Consider the following 14658-nt stretch of genomic DNA (forward strand, 5'->3'; position numbering starts at 1 on the left):
TAACACACAAACATCACACTACTGTCATAATATGTACAGTCATAGTAATATGTACAATCATAATGTACAATATGTCATATTTACAGTCAAACGTCATAAAGTACCAGTCGAAAGTTTGTACACACCTACTCATTCCAGGGTTTTTATTTATTTGTACTATTTTCTACAATGTAGAATAATAGTGAAGACATAAGAACTATGAAATAACACATATGGAATCATGTAGTAACCAAAAAGGTGTTTAACAAATCAAAATATAATTGAGATTCTTCAAAGTAGCCACCCTTTGCATTTTTGACAGCTTTGCACACTCTTGGCATTCTCTCAACCAGCTTCATGAGATAGTCACCTGGAATGCTCAAATATCAAATATATTTTGATTCGTTAAACACGTCTGTAAATATGACATATTGTACATTATGATTGTACATATTATTATGACTGTACATATTACGACAGTAGTGTGATGTTTGTGTGTTTAGGGGGGAGTACCCTGGCGAGTTTAGCCCTAAGATGTTCTCGGTAGAGTGGAGCCGCAAAAAAAAAATATTATGCTACAATGTAGAAAATAGTCAAAATAAAGAAAAACCCTTGAACGTATGTGTCCAGGTGTGTCCAAACTTTTGACTGGTACTGTATATATTACAGGAAATACCTGCCTACATAGATACTAACAGGTGACTTAACTAGGAACTTACTATAGCAGGGGTGGGCAATTATTTAGGCTCGAGGGCCACATGGGGATTTCAAAATTCAGCAGAGGGCTGCACAGATTTTTGTGTGGACTGATTTGTTAGGCAAAAGCTATTTGCGGGCCAGAAAATGGGCAGTTATTTGATAATATAGATCCATTATCATGTCTATATGCTTTCTATTATGTTTTAGGCATTCAAGAGTGGCCTGCAAAAAAACTCAAACAGGAAGTACCAGTGACACGCTCAATACAGAAGTGGTCAGATGAAGTGGATGCTAATCTACAGGAATCTTTTGCTAACACAGACTGGAATATGTTCCGGGATTCATCCGATAACATTGAGGAGTTTACCAAATCAGTCAACGGCTTCATTAATAAATGCATCGACGACGGCGTCCCCACAGTGATCGTATGTACATATCCCAACCAGAAGCCATGGATTACAGGCAACATCCGCACTAGAGCTACCCGACCCAAGCCCGAGCCCCGACATTTTAAATCAGGTTAGGGCCGGGTAGGGTCCTGTTTTCTTCATCAATAACTAGGGTACGGGCAGGGCTCAGGTATCACTAAACTGATCATTAACATTTTGAAGCTGAGCCATTTGCTCATGCTCTGCTGTGCAGTGCAGTCAAGTGCTTCAACCTTGTCAAATATAAAACAGGAGAGATTATTTCGCAGAAAATAAATGTGTATTGAGTTTTGTTGTAGTTTAGAGTGATAAAGCAGCTAACAGCTAACTGCTCTCTCATATCTCTTCATTGAGCAGCGAAACCAAAGCGTAGCCATTACTATGGCTACACAGACTCAGAACCGCCATGAGCAGAGTGCATGCAGGGTGCAAGTGACAGACATTGACATTGAGGAGCAACTAATGGATTTACTAACGGAGGAAGTTCTCTGATTTCGGGTTTCGGGCAGGGCCTTAAATTTGGCAGAAGCAATTGGGTAGGATATGGCCTGAACATCACAGGCATGGGTATGGCTTGGGCTTAAAAATCATGCCCGTGCAGGGCTCTAATCTGCACTGAGCTAAAGGCTAGAGCTGCTGCTTTCAAGGAGCGGGACATTAATTCAGACACTTATAAGAAATCCCTCTACGACCTCCGATGAGCCAGAGTCAATACAGGACTAAGAACGAATCCTACTACGCCGGCTCTGGCGCGAGTGGGATGTGTCAGGGCTTGCAAACTATCACAGATTATAAAGGGAAACCCGCCGCGATCTGCCCAGTGACACTAACCTACCAGACGAGCTAGAGCTAAATGTCTACTATGCTCATTTCGAGGCAAGCAACACTGAACCATGCATGAGAACACCATCTGTTATGGAAGACTGATCTCACTCTCCGTAGCCAAGACCTTTAAACAGGTTTTAATATTCAAAAGGCAGCGGGGCCAGACAGATTACCAGGACACGTATTCAGAGCATGCGCTGACAAGCTGGCAAGTGTCTTCACTGACATTTTCAACCTTTCCCTGACCCAGTCTGTAATACCTACATGTTTCAACCAGACCATCATAGTCCCTGTGCCCAAGAATGCCAAGGTAACCTGTCGAAAATGACTATCGCCATGTAGCACTCACATCTGTAGCCATGCAATGCTTTGAAAGGCTGGTCATGGCTCACATCAACACAACCATCCCAGACACCCTGGACCCACTCCAAATCACATACCGCCCCAACAGATCCACAGATGATGCAAACCCAATTGCACTCCACAATGCCCTCTCCCACCTGGGCAGCTGTAATTGCACCTATGTGATAATGCTATTCATTGACTACAGCTCAGCATTAAACAGCATAGTGCCCTCCAAGCTCATCACTGAGCTCAGGACCCTTGGACTAAACACTTCCCTAAGCAACTGGATCGTGGACTTCCTGATGGGCCGCCCCCAGGTGGTGAGGGTAGACAACACATCCGCCACACTGACCCTCAACATGGGTGCGTGCTTAGTCCCCTCTTTTACTCCCGGTTTCCCTCTCGACTGTGTGGCCACACACGACTCCAGCACCATCATTAAGTTTGTGGTAGGCCTGACGACGATGAGACAGCTTATAGGGAGGAGGTACAGTGGCCTGCGAAAGTATTCACCCCCTTGGCATTTTTCCTATTTTGTTGCCTTACAACCTGGAATTAAAATAGATTTTTTGGGGGGGTTTGTATCATTTGATTTACACAACACTTTGAAGATGCAAAATATTTTTTATTGATAAACAAACAAGAAATAAGACAAAAAAAATGAAAACTTGAGCGTGCATAACTATTCACCCCCTCAAAGTCAATACTTTGTAGAGCCACCTTTTGCAGCAATTACAGCTGCAAGTCTCTTGGGGTATGTCTCTATAAGCTTGCCACATCTAGCCACTGGAATCTTTGCCCATTATTCAAAGCAAAACTGCTTCAGCTCCTTCAAGTTGGATGGGTTCCGCTGGTGTACAGCAATCTTCATACCACAGATTCCGCTGGTGTACAGCAAAAGTCATACCACAGATTCTCAATTGGATTGAGGTCTGGGCTTTGACTAGGCCATTCCAAGACATTTAAATGTTTCCCCTTAAACCACTCGAGTGTTGCTTTGGCACAATTAGGGACATTGTCCTGCTGGAAGGTGAACCTCCGTCCCGGTCTCAAATCTCTGGAAGACTGAAACAGGTTTCCCTCAAGAATTTCCCTGTATTTAGTGCCATCGATCATTCCTTCAATTCTGACCAGTTTCCCAGTCCCTGCTGATGAAAAACATCCCCACAGCATGAGTTTGCGCCAGACATAACGTTTTCCTTGATGGCCAAAAAACTACATTTTAGTTTCATCTGACCAGAGTGTCTTCTTCCATATGTTTGGGGAGTATCCCACATGCCTTTTGGCGAACACCAAACGTGTTTGCTTATTTTTTTCTTTAAGCAATGTCTTTTTTCTGTCCACTCGTCCGTAAAGCCCAGCTCTGTGGAGTGTACTGCTTAAAGTGGTCCTATGGACAGATACTCCAATCTCCGCTGTGGAGAATTGCAGCTCCTTCAGGGTTATCTTTGGTCTCTTTGTTGCCTCTGTAATTAATGCCCTCCCTGCCTGGTCCTTGAGTTTTGTTGGGCAGCCCTCTCTTGGCAGGTTTGTTGTGGTGCCATATTATTTCCATGTTTTAATAATGGATTTAATGCTGCTCCGTGGGATGTTCAAAGTATTGGATATTTTTGTATAACCCAACCCTGATCTATACTTCTCCACAACTTTGTCCCTGACCTGTGGAGAGCTCTTTGGTCTTCATGGTGCCGCTTGCTTGGTGGTGCCCCTTGCTTAGTGGTGTTGCAGACTCTGTGGCCTTTCAGAACAGGTGTATATATACTGAGATCATGTGACAGATCATGTGATACTTAGATTGCACACAGGTGGACTTTATTTAATGATGTGACTTCTGAATGTAATTGGCTGCACCAGATCTTAATTAGGGGCTTCATAGCAAAGGGGGTGAATACATACAGTGCCTTGCGAAAGTATTCGGCCCCCTTGAACTTTGTGACCTTTTGCCACATTTCAGGCTTCAAACATAAAGATATAAAACTGTATTTTTTTGTGAAGAATCAACAACAAGTGGGACACAATCATGAAGTGGAACGACATTTATTGGATATTTCAAACTTTTTTAACAAATCAAAAACTGAAAAATTAGGCGTGCAAAATTATTCAGCCCCCTTAAGTTAATACTTTGTAGCGCCACCTTTTGCTGCGATTACAGCTGTAAGTCGCTTGGGGTATGTCTCTATCAGTTTTGCACATCGAGAGACTGACATTTTTTCCCATTCCTCCTTGCAAAACAGCTCGAGCTCAGTGAGGTTGGATGGAGAGCATTTGTGAACAGCAGTTTTCAGTTCTTTCCACAGATTCTCGATTGGATTCAGGTCTGGACTTTGACTTGGCCATTCTAACACCTGGATATGTTTATTTTTGAACCATGCCATTGTAGATTTTGCTTTATGTTTTGGATCATTGTCTTGTTGGAAGACAAATCTCCGTCCCAGTCTCAGGTCTTTTGCAGACTCCATCAGGTTTTCTTCCAGAATGGTCCTGTATTTGGCTCCATCCATCTTCCCATCAATTTTAACCATCTTCCCTGTCCCTGATGAAGAAAAGCAGGCCCAAACCATGATGCTGCCAGCACCATGTTTGACAGTGGGGATGGAGTGTTCAGGGTGATGAGCTGTGTTGCTTTTACGCCAAACATAACGTTTTGCATTGTTGCCAAAAAGTTCAATTTTGGTTTCATCTGACCAGAGCACCTTCTTCCACATGTTTGGTGTGTCTCCCAGGTGGCTTGTGGCAAACTTTAAACAACACTTTTTATGGATATCTTTAAGAAATGGCTTTCTTCTTGCCACTCTTCCATAAAGGCCAGATTTGTGCAATATACGACTGATTGTTGTCCTATGGACAGAGTCTCCCACCTCAGCTGTAGATCTCTGCAGTTCATCCAGAGTGATCATGGGCCTCTTGGCTGCATCTCTGATCAGTCTTCTCCTTGTATGAGCTGAAAGTTTAGAGGGACGGCCAGGTCTTGGTAGATTTGCAGTGGTCTGATACTCCTTCCATTTCAATATTATCGCTGGCACAGTGCTCCTTGGGATGTTTAAAGCTTGGGAAATCTTTTTGTATCCAAATCCGGCTTTAAACTTCTTCACAACAGTATCTCGGACCTGCCTGGTGTGTTCCTTGTTCTTCATCATGCTCTCTGTGCTTTTAACGGACCTCTGAGACTATCACAGTGCAGGTGCATTTATACGGAGACTTGATTACACACAGGTGGATTGTATTTATCATCATTAGTCATTTAGGTCAACATTGGATCATTCAGAGATCCTCACTGAACTTCTGGAGAGAGTTTGCTGCACTGAAAGTAAAGGGGCTGAATAATTTTGCACGCCCAATTTTTCAGTTTTTGATTTGTTACAAAAGTTTGAAATATCCAATAAATGTCGTTCCACTTCATGATTGTGTCCCACTTGTTGTTGATTCTTCACATAAAAATAGAGTTTTATATCTTTATGTTTGAAGCCTGAAATGTGGCAAAAGGACGCAAAGTTCAAGGGGGCCGAATACTTTCGCAAGGCACTGTATGCATGCACCACTTTTCTTTTTTACATTTTATTTCACTTCAGTAAAAGTAATTATTTTCATTTCACTTCACCAATTTGGACTATTTTGTGTATGTCCATTACATGAAATCCAAATAGAAATCCATTTAAATTACAGGTTCTAATGCAACAAAATATGAAAAACTCTGGTAAGGCGGATTAATATTTTTGCTTGGCACTAAGTAACCTGGCAGTTTGGTGCCAGGACAACCTCTCTCTCAATGTCAGCAAGAGAAACGAGCTGATCCTGGACTACAGGAAATAGCTGGCCGAGCATACCCCCATCCACATCAACGGGGCTGTAGTGGAGCGGGTCAAGAGCTTCAAGTTCTTCGGTGTCCACATCACTAAGGAATTAACATGGTCCGCCCACACCAACATAGTTTGTGACGAAGGCACGACAATACCTCTTCCCCCTCAGGAGGCTAAAAAGGATTTTGCATGGGCCTCCTCAACTTCAAAAACTGTACCATTGAGAGCATCTTGACTGGCTGCATCACCACTTGGTATGGCAACTGCTTGGCATCTGACCGCAAGGCACAACGGAGGGTAGTGTGCATGGCCCAGTACTTCACTGGAGCCAAGCTCCCTGCCATCCAGGAGTTCTATACCAGGCGGTGTCAGAGGAAGGCCCTAAAAATTGACAAAGACTCCTGCCATCAAAGTCATAGACCGTTCTCTCTGCTACCGCATGGCAAGCAGAACTGATGTACCATGTCTGGAACCAACAGGACCCTGAACAGCTTCTACCACTAAGCCATATGACAGCTAAATAGTTAACCAAATAGCTACCCGGACTACCTGGATTGACACTTTTTGCACTAGCTCATTTGACTCATCACATATGCTGCTGTTAATCTATCCTGTTGCCTAGTCACTTTACCCCTACCTATATGTACATAGCTACCTCGTACCCCTGCACATGGATTCGGTACTGGTACCCAGTGTATATAGCCAAGTTATCGTTACTCATTGTGTATTTATTACGTGTTTATTATTTCTCTCTGCATTGTTGGGAAGGGCCTGTAAGTAAACATTTCTCTGTTAGTCTACATCTGTTTTTTATGAAGCAAATGACAAAATAAATTTGATTTGAGTGTTTTTTTCCCCCCCAAAAACATCAAACCTCCGTGGGCCGTATGTTGCCCACTCTTGTACATTAGGATCGTACCATATGATTTCAATCACTTTCTGACTGTACCTCTTTTGATTTGAACGAACTCTTCCGTATGTTTACATTTTTACTACTTTATACACGTAAGTGAATTTGCCCCAAAACTTTTGGTCCTCTAAAATGGGAGGACTATGTACAAAAAAATGCTGAAATTTCTAAACGGTTACCCGATATGGATTAAAAATACCCTCAAATTATAGCTAACAGAATGCACCTTCATAGCCATTGTATAATTTCAATTCAAAATTTCTGTATTACAGAGCCAAAATAACAACAAAATTGTCACTTTGCAAATACTTTTGGAGCTCACTGTAATTTAAGTTAAAGCTAATTTTTTTTATCAAAGAATAGTTTGACAACCCTGTTTGTAAGCTTTTAAATGACATCAAACTCAACCGTTTATATTCTTATGGTAGGGTATGCAAAATGGGTCAACTTTGAGCACCTCCATCTCCTGAATATTTTCCAAAAAGTCAAAAAAGGTAACTTTCTGACCACTTCCACCATGGCAAAAGATGTATGAAATGTTAAAATCAAAAGCGGTGTAGTCAGAAAGTAATTGAAATCATATGGAACCTAAACAAATGTTTACAAACTGGTCTGAATGTCCCCCAAGTGACAACCGGCATCCCCAAAAAGAGTGATGAGGAAAAGCAGTTGTACTGTAAATAGGGCAAACCTTTCAAATTTCACACACATTGTGGTGACATCACTGTCTAGGACAGGGTGGTCCAGGTGATTAAGGTTGGTTTGGATGGCTTCCTTTCTGGCTTGTAGTTCTGCCTGGGAGTTCTTGTGGTATTCCTGCAGCCCATAGCCCTCACTGGAAAACATAGGTGTAGATTTAAATACCCAAACATCAAACTTGAGTACCATACCAATACTACAATGTCTGAGTACCTTTTACCAAAAAAAGTTCACAAATCAAATAATATATTAAATAGAACTACATTTAATAGGAAATTAACTGGAATTCACAGTTCAAGTTCTCGGACATCATGATTCAAAAGACGTGTGCCAGATCTCTTTGTTTGGGCAGACTTTAGTTGCTTCCCCAGTGGACACTCCACAGGCAGTACAGGCAGTACTGCCTGACACAGGCAGTACAGGCATGGTTATCATAGCGGATGGCCTCCAAATACAAAAACCAAAGGCATTTCTTAATATACTTTGTCGTGGAAACTTCCTGTATTTACCGAATCATGGGAGCAAACCACACACAAGTCAGAGTTATTATAAAGTCCATCGTTAATTATATGAGCTCCATCACAACCCTGTGACTCTCAGATCAATTCAGTGTCTATCAATGAATTCTTTGAGAGTCCTTACACATTGCAACTGAGATCCTTTATAGCAAAGACACACATAGCCAGACAGCATTGGCCATAAATTATCGTTCAGCTTTGTCTCCTAAACTATGTTCTTTTCTCGCTCTCAGAACCATAAAACAAAACAAATCAACAGGTATATATCAAATACCCCCTCCTTGACAAGATCACATAGACACAGTGACTGGCAACACAGACATTGTGGAGCCAAGAGATAATTGATTTAAAAGATATGTTTACATATGAAGACAAGCTTGACCCCTCCCCTCTCTGCGGCCCAAATAACTTAGTCCTGACAGAGAACAGATAACTGCAAATGGCCACCACTATAGTACAACAAGATACATTCTGATGAGAAGTAACTCATAAGCATATCATGAAAATAAAACATCTTATCTATGTTACCCAACTAATTCTGATTATTCCCCAACAACTTCTAAGATGACACAATTTATCATTTGCTTGGTAAAGTTGGTATATAGCAAGTCATCTCTGATTTACACCCTCTGTATTTTGTGATTGAGTAATTATCAGGTGAAAAGACAAACCTTGAATTACCTATGCAACTTTCCTAGGTCATAGTGCAATTGGTCGATCCACAATTAGGGCAGTCATAAAAGTTGTCAGCCGGTAATTGTCATGCAAATGCCTGCCAGTTTCACGGTAATTTACCGTTAAGTAACATAAACATGTTTAGCATCTCCAGGCTTCCATGCATACAAGCTGCTAATGCAAAGAATGCTATTTAGGCTATGATCTGAACGCAGTCATTATGTGTAGGCTAACTTTAGAATTAGCCTAGTTAGCTAACTTCTCTCAGGTTGATGCAGTAAAGACAGGTACTATGTAATCGGATGGGATGATAAATAACTAGCAAGAAGTTAGTCTAGCGCGAGTTAACAGGGTTTGCGGTCTCTTTCTCTATGCCTGCTGTCTCTCAGTGCCTAACCCTTTGCTGTTCCAAGGCTCACACACACCCTGCATGGCCTCCGCTCCCTATAGCCTACAGCAGCTTGCTCTGTGCCTCTCTCTCTCCCTTTTCACCATGGCTCTGGTTAAATAATGTAACAAAACAATTGGCTTTTGTGCTGCATCCCTCACTCTGATCGGACCAGTCCACAAGGGCTCCTGAGTGACGCAGCGGTCTAAGGCACTGCATTTCAGTGCAAAAAGTGTCACTACAGTCCCTGGTTCAAATCCAGGTTGTATCACATCTGGACGTGATTGGGTGCAAAATTGGCCCAGTGCTGTCCGGGTTTGGCTAGGGTAGGCTGTCATTGTTAATAAGAACTAGTTCTTTACTGACTTGCCTAGTTAAATAAAAAAAATAAAAGGGGGATGGGTCTGGTTGTCCTTTAGGAATGGGTTGTAAAAATGAACTTATTCATATCAGGTCCGGGGATTTGCGTATCCATTTTGGAACAGACCTCTAACTCCCATCACCATTTGTCTTCATCATTCATATTATTCAAATTCAATCATGAAGCGTTTAGAGAGTGATTAGCTCAGCAGGACAGTAGAGGGCTGAATAACTGGCCAATAATAACAGGCCAATAGCGGGGGCCGTTAGCAAGTTTGGTAAGCTACCCATCAGCTCTATTCATTCAATGGCTGCAACACTGTTAGGGTTAGATTTAAAATACATTTTTAAGAAGAGAAATTGTATAAATAGGCGGGGTTTAACCATCATTGCTACTTTGTGGCTGTGGAAGTTAGTGACGGCTCGATAAGTAGGCACATGAGAATTATTAGAATATGGCAAATAATCAATTGCATTCAATCCATGCTGGCTTTTGCGGGCTACTTGAGACATTAAAGATATGTGGGCAGGGCATACAGACTGTCGCCACTTTATTCATGCGCAATTTGCCTAATAGGATAATGGAAACACTTGCGCCACATAATTTTTACATCAAATTTCTATGCGAACATTCTAAATGACGACAAAATAGAAATCACTGGACAAGTTCATGACAACATAGCTACAGTCATGTTGGGTCCCATCTTTGACATGTTGAACACATAAGGACATGAGTCCTGTCTATGTCAAATATTGTCATGCCCTGATCTGTTTCACCCGTTCCTGTGATTGTCTCCACCTCCTCCAAGTGTCACTTATTTTCGACAGTGTATTTATCCCTGTGTTTCCTGTCTCTCTGGGCCAGTTCGTCTTGTATGTTTAGTCAAGTCCACCACCGTGGTGTTCCCCCGTACTCCCTTTCTATTCTCTTTTGCTAGTCTTCCCAGTTTTGACCGCTGCCTGACTCTGGACTACTTTCCCGCCTGCCTGATCATCCTGCCTGCCCTGACCTTGAATCTGCCTGCCCTTCGGTATCTATTGGACTCCGAACTGGTTTTGACCTTTGCGTTGTAAGCTAATGTTTGAGGAGAGCAGGCTGCAGAATCTAGACAATAGAGAATGGGGAATGAGATATGGCTATTGCAGTGCCCAGATGAGGTGAGAGCAAACTGCTACAGAGATAAAAAGGTAAGATTTATATCTTGAGTAGCTATATTTCAAGGTTGAACCAATGCAGTAGGTATTTTATTAGTTTGTTAAATTAGCTGCTTTTCCTGAAACTCTATCTGATCAAGTTGTTAGCTCTAGTTATTGTTCTTATGCAATGTCAAGTACAGCGAGGAGGAAAACCTGTCGGACAATTACTAGCTAGTTATATCAGACATTGTAGTGGCTTGCTAAATGAGTTGCTTTTCCTGAAAATGTCTCTAAAGCTACACTCTTAAACAAAAGGTGCTATTTAGAACTTTAAAAGTTATTCAGCTGTCTCCATAGAATAACTTTTTGAAGAACCCTTGTTGGTTCCAGGTAGAACCCTTTTGGTGGTGTCACGTCCTGTTAGTTCCTTTTTTATGTCTCTATTTTAGTTTGGTCAGGGCGTGAGTTGGGGTGGGCATTCTATGTGTTCTATGTTTTTGTATTTCTGTGTTTGGCCTGGTATGGTTCCAAATCAGAGGCAGCTGTTTATCGTTGTCTCTGATTGAGAACCATACTTAGGCAGCCTGTTTTCCCACTATGATTTGTGGGTAGTTTTGTGACTGTTTCGTTTTAGTTCATTCTCTTGTTATTTTGTGTTCAGTTGAATGCCCAGCACGGAGTGCCTGGATACAGCCCGTAGTCGTGATATATTGGCCATATATCAGAATCCCCCAAGGTGCCTTATTGCTATTAAAAACTGGTTACCAAAATAATTACAACAGTAAACAAGTAATATTGACTCATACCCATGGTATATGGTCTGATATACCATGGCTTGCTATCTTGCCATCTGTCTCATGTTGTACCGATCATCAACATTAACAATACTGAATTCTGTTGAATTGTCAACTGGTCCAAATTCTTGTTAGGAAGATGTTGCTATCCAGAATGACATGTTTATGACTGTTGATGTTCACAGGAATCTCCAAATGCTATGTTGAAAGAGCACCACGGATGAAGGAGGCGGAGGAAAACAGACAGCTTCTATCTACCATACCTTCACCAAGTCATGCAATGTTTGCTTCATGAACAATTGTTACATCTGAAATAAATACAGAATTATTTTAGTTTATTCTGTTTAATGTTTTTTTATGCTGGATGTGGGTAATTTAGCAGTTCTATTGTATAATGTATTGTTTTGAAATGTTTAACTGTTTATTAACTATCTATTCAGTCAACTCACATTATTTTAGCAAACATAAAATAAGTATGTTTGTACTGTTACTTTTTACATGCTGAAACAGTCATTCGTTTTGAGCTAGACTATGATCGGGGAAATGTCTACTACCCTTAAAATGTTGCTGATGAATGAAATTAGCACCGTTTCTAATAGTTTGTTGCTACTGTCTGGTGAGGAAGTGAGCAATATGAAATACATTGGAGGAAGGGAGAATGAATGTGAAATCAGAACTTGGACAATGTCAGGGAATTAAGTAGGTAAATGTACTGCCTGCAGTATCAATGACAAAAGAAACTGTGCAGAGGTAGCCTTAAGATAACATTAGATATGTGCATGTTACGTACTGGACAGACGGCTAGCCAGATATTTTCAAAACATTGGATTACCAACTTCAGCGGTAGCATCTCAATTTGCACCACATTTTCACATGGACGTACATTCAATACTGAACAAAAATATAAATGCAGCATGTAAAGTGTTTTCATGAAATAAAATATCCCAGACATTATCCATACACACAAGAAGCTTATTTATCTCAAATGTTGTGCACCCTGGTCCTTCCTCCGCTTCCTCTGTAAAAGTTTATAAATTCCTCTTTAGAAAACATTTTAATTCAGCCTTTGTGGTTTTGAAAGTGTAGTGACTATTGCTTTAATTGATTTATCAAACAAATGGGGTTTTGGAAAAGTAGGTACTTCTCAAAACAATCCCATCTGGTGGATGGAAACAGTCATTGTGTTTATATACACATAGACTTGATATTAGAGACAAGGAAACATTATGGATAGCTAATTAAAAAGAAAAAATACCTTTGAATTACGAAGACTTTGTGCTTTTTTTCAATACATAAATGCGAAGTTAGCTATCAAATATGTTTTCGCCAATTATCCAAAAACTACAAAAATGCCATTCCTTACCCAATAGACTGAACAGGTGTAATGAAAATGTGTAAAAATTCCCATAACAAGCATTCTAATCACCTGTAAATGTGACCCGATTCAGGAAACGAGGCGTATGTCGCAAGTCACGACTTCACAGGAGAGATGTTTGAACGGAAAAATATTTGACGTTTGTTTTTTGGCAGAAATGCCTTAATATCAAACTTGCAAGCCATCTGTAAATATGAATAAAAAAATTAAATTACGAGCCTAGTTGGTTTAGCCACTGGAAAAGTGAGAAACCTTCACGCTAGCCATGATTGGCTGAGATAATGAGTGGGCTGGACATGCCGAGAGATGAGTTCGGATTGGTCTACCATATAGCATGCGTCTGTCTATTGGAGCTGGTCAGTATGTCTTGGTAATTGTGTCAAATGTGGCTTTTTTAATGTATCGCGTAGTAAAACTACACAAACCTGTCAAGTTAAAGTGTACTGTTCGCTAGCTAACTTTAGCTGGCTGGCTCGGTAGCTAACGCTATGTGTATGCTCTCCCCTTTCTGAAGGACCGAGTTTTGAAATTTGTGGAATTCGAGTATGATAGCCAGTCTGGATTACGTCGTCAAACTAAGGGCAACCATGCATGGCATCAGACAGGAAACGCGTCCAACCATGATGTATACTGGTAAAATAGTCTAGCTAGCTACATTTTCAGATATTACATGTTTCTAATTTTGACAGAAAGTGGTTTAATTTCAAGTGTACTGTTAGCTAGCTAACGTTAGCTGGCTGGGTAGCTAGCTAATGTTAGCTGGCTGGGCTGCTAGCTATCGTAGTGTATATTATTCTTCGTATCTCAGACACATTTGCTTGATTAGTTATAGTCATAGAACCTGGTTAGTTAGCTACCTGCAGATTCATGCAGGCTAGTAACGTCATGAGTTGTAATTATGGTCCATTGTTTAGCTAGCTAGCTACATGTCTTAACAAAATACTCCATGCAAGAATCCATTTCAATAGAATGTCACTGCAACTGTTGATAGACGTACTAGCTGGCAAATTTGCTCTGGCTATCTAACGTAAACTCACCCCATTCCGTACAAATGTGCGTAACTGTGACATTCAAACGAGGCTGCAATGAAAACGAATGGGAATGTAGTGACTGTGTTGGCATCAAAAATCCGGGGTGTGAACTACGTTTTGATTCAGCGTTGATAGACATGGTAATGGACTAACAGTATTGGAGAAAATATTTTAAAAACTGACCCCTCTGACGCTGTACGTTACATCATGACGTGTCACTACGTAACGTACAGCGCACATTTGCAACTAATTTTGTGCCGTACAGCCTCTTTCCACCACCCTTCTCTCGCAGATTAAAATCATGCTTAACCATATACACTTGTAAGAAAACTTAATTATTCATGATTTTTGTCTAAATTAATATAATTATTGCTAATAATAAACTAATATTTCATGACTAGGGTGCCAATTGCATTCTTTTACATGTCATTACTGCGAGCCATCATCACATTCAAAAGCCGGAACAGCTGCAGTTCACTTGTGAGGCTAACGTTAGCGCAGCCCTAAATCCCTCTTCAAATTTGACACAAACCTTCAAACAGGTATGTGATGAGACATTACATAAACTCTTTATGTTTTATTTACATTTTAAAGTTGATTAGTTGGACAAATCGGGTGAAAAAACCTGTTTCTGGGCCTCCCGGGTGGCGCAGTGGTTAAGGGCAATGTACTGCAGTGCCAGCTGTGCCTCCAGAGAC

The sequence above is a fragment of the Oncorhynchus kisutch genome, linkage group LG4, assembly GCF_002021735.2.
Source record: "Oncorhynchus kisutch isolate 150728-3 linkage group LG4, Okis_V2, whole genome shotgun sequence".
NCBI lineage: Eukaryota > Metazoa > Chordata > Actinopteri > Salmoniformes > Salmonidae > Oncorhynchus > Oncorhynchus kisutch.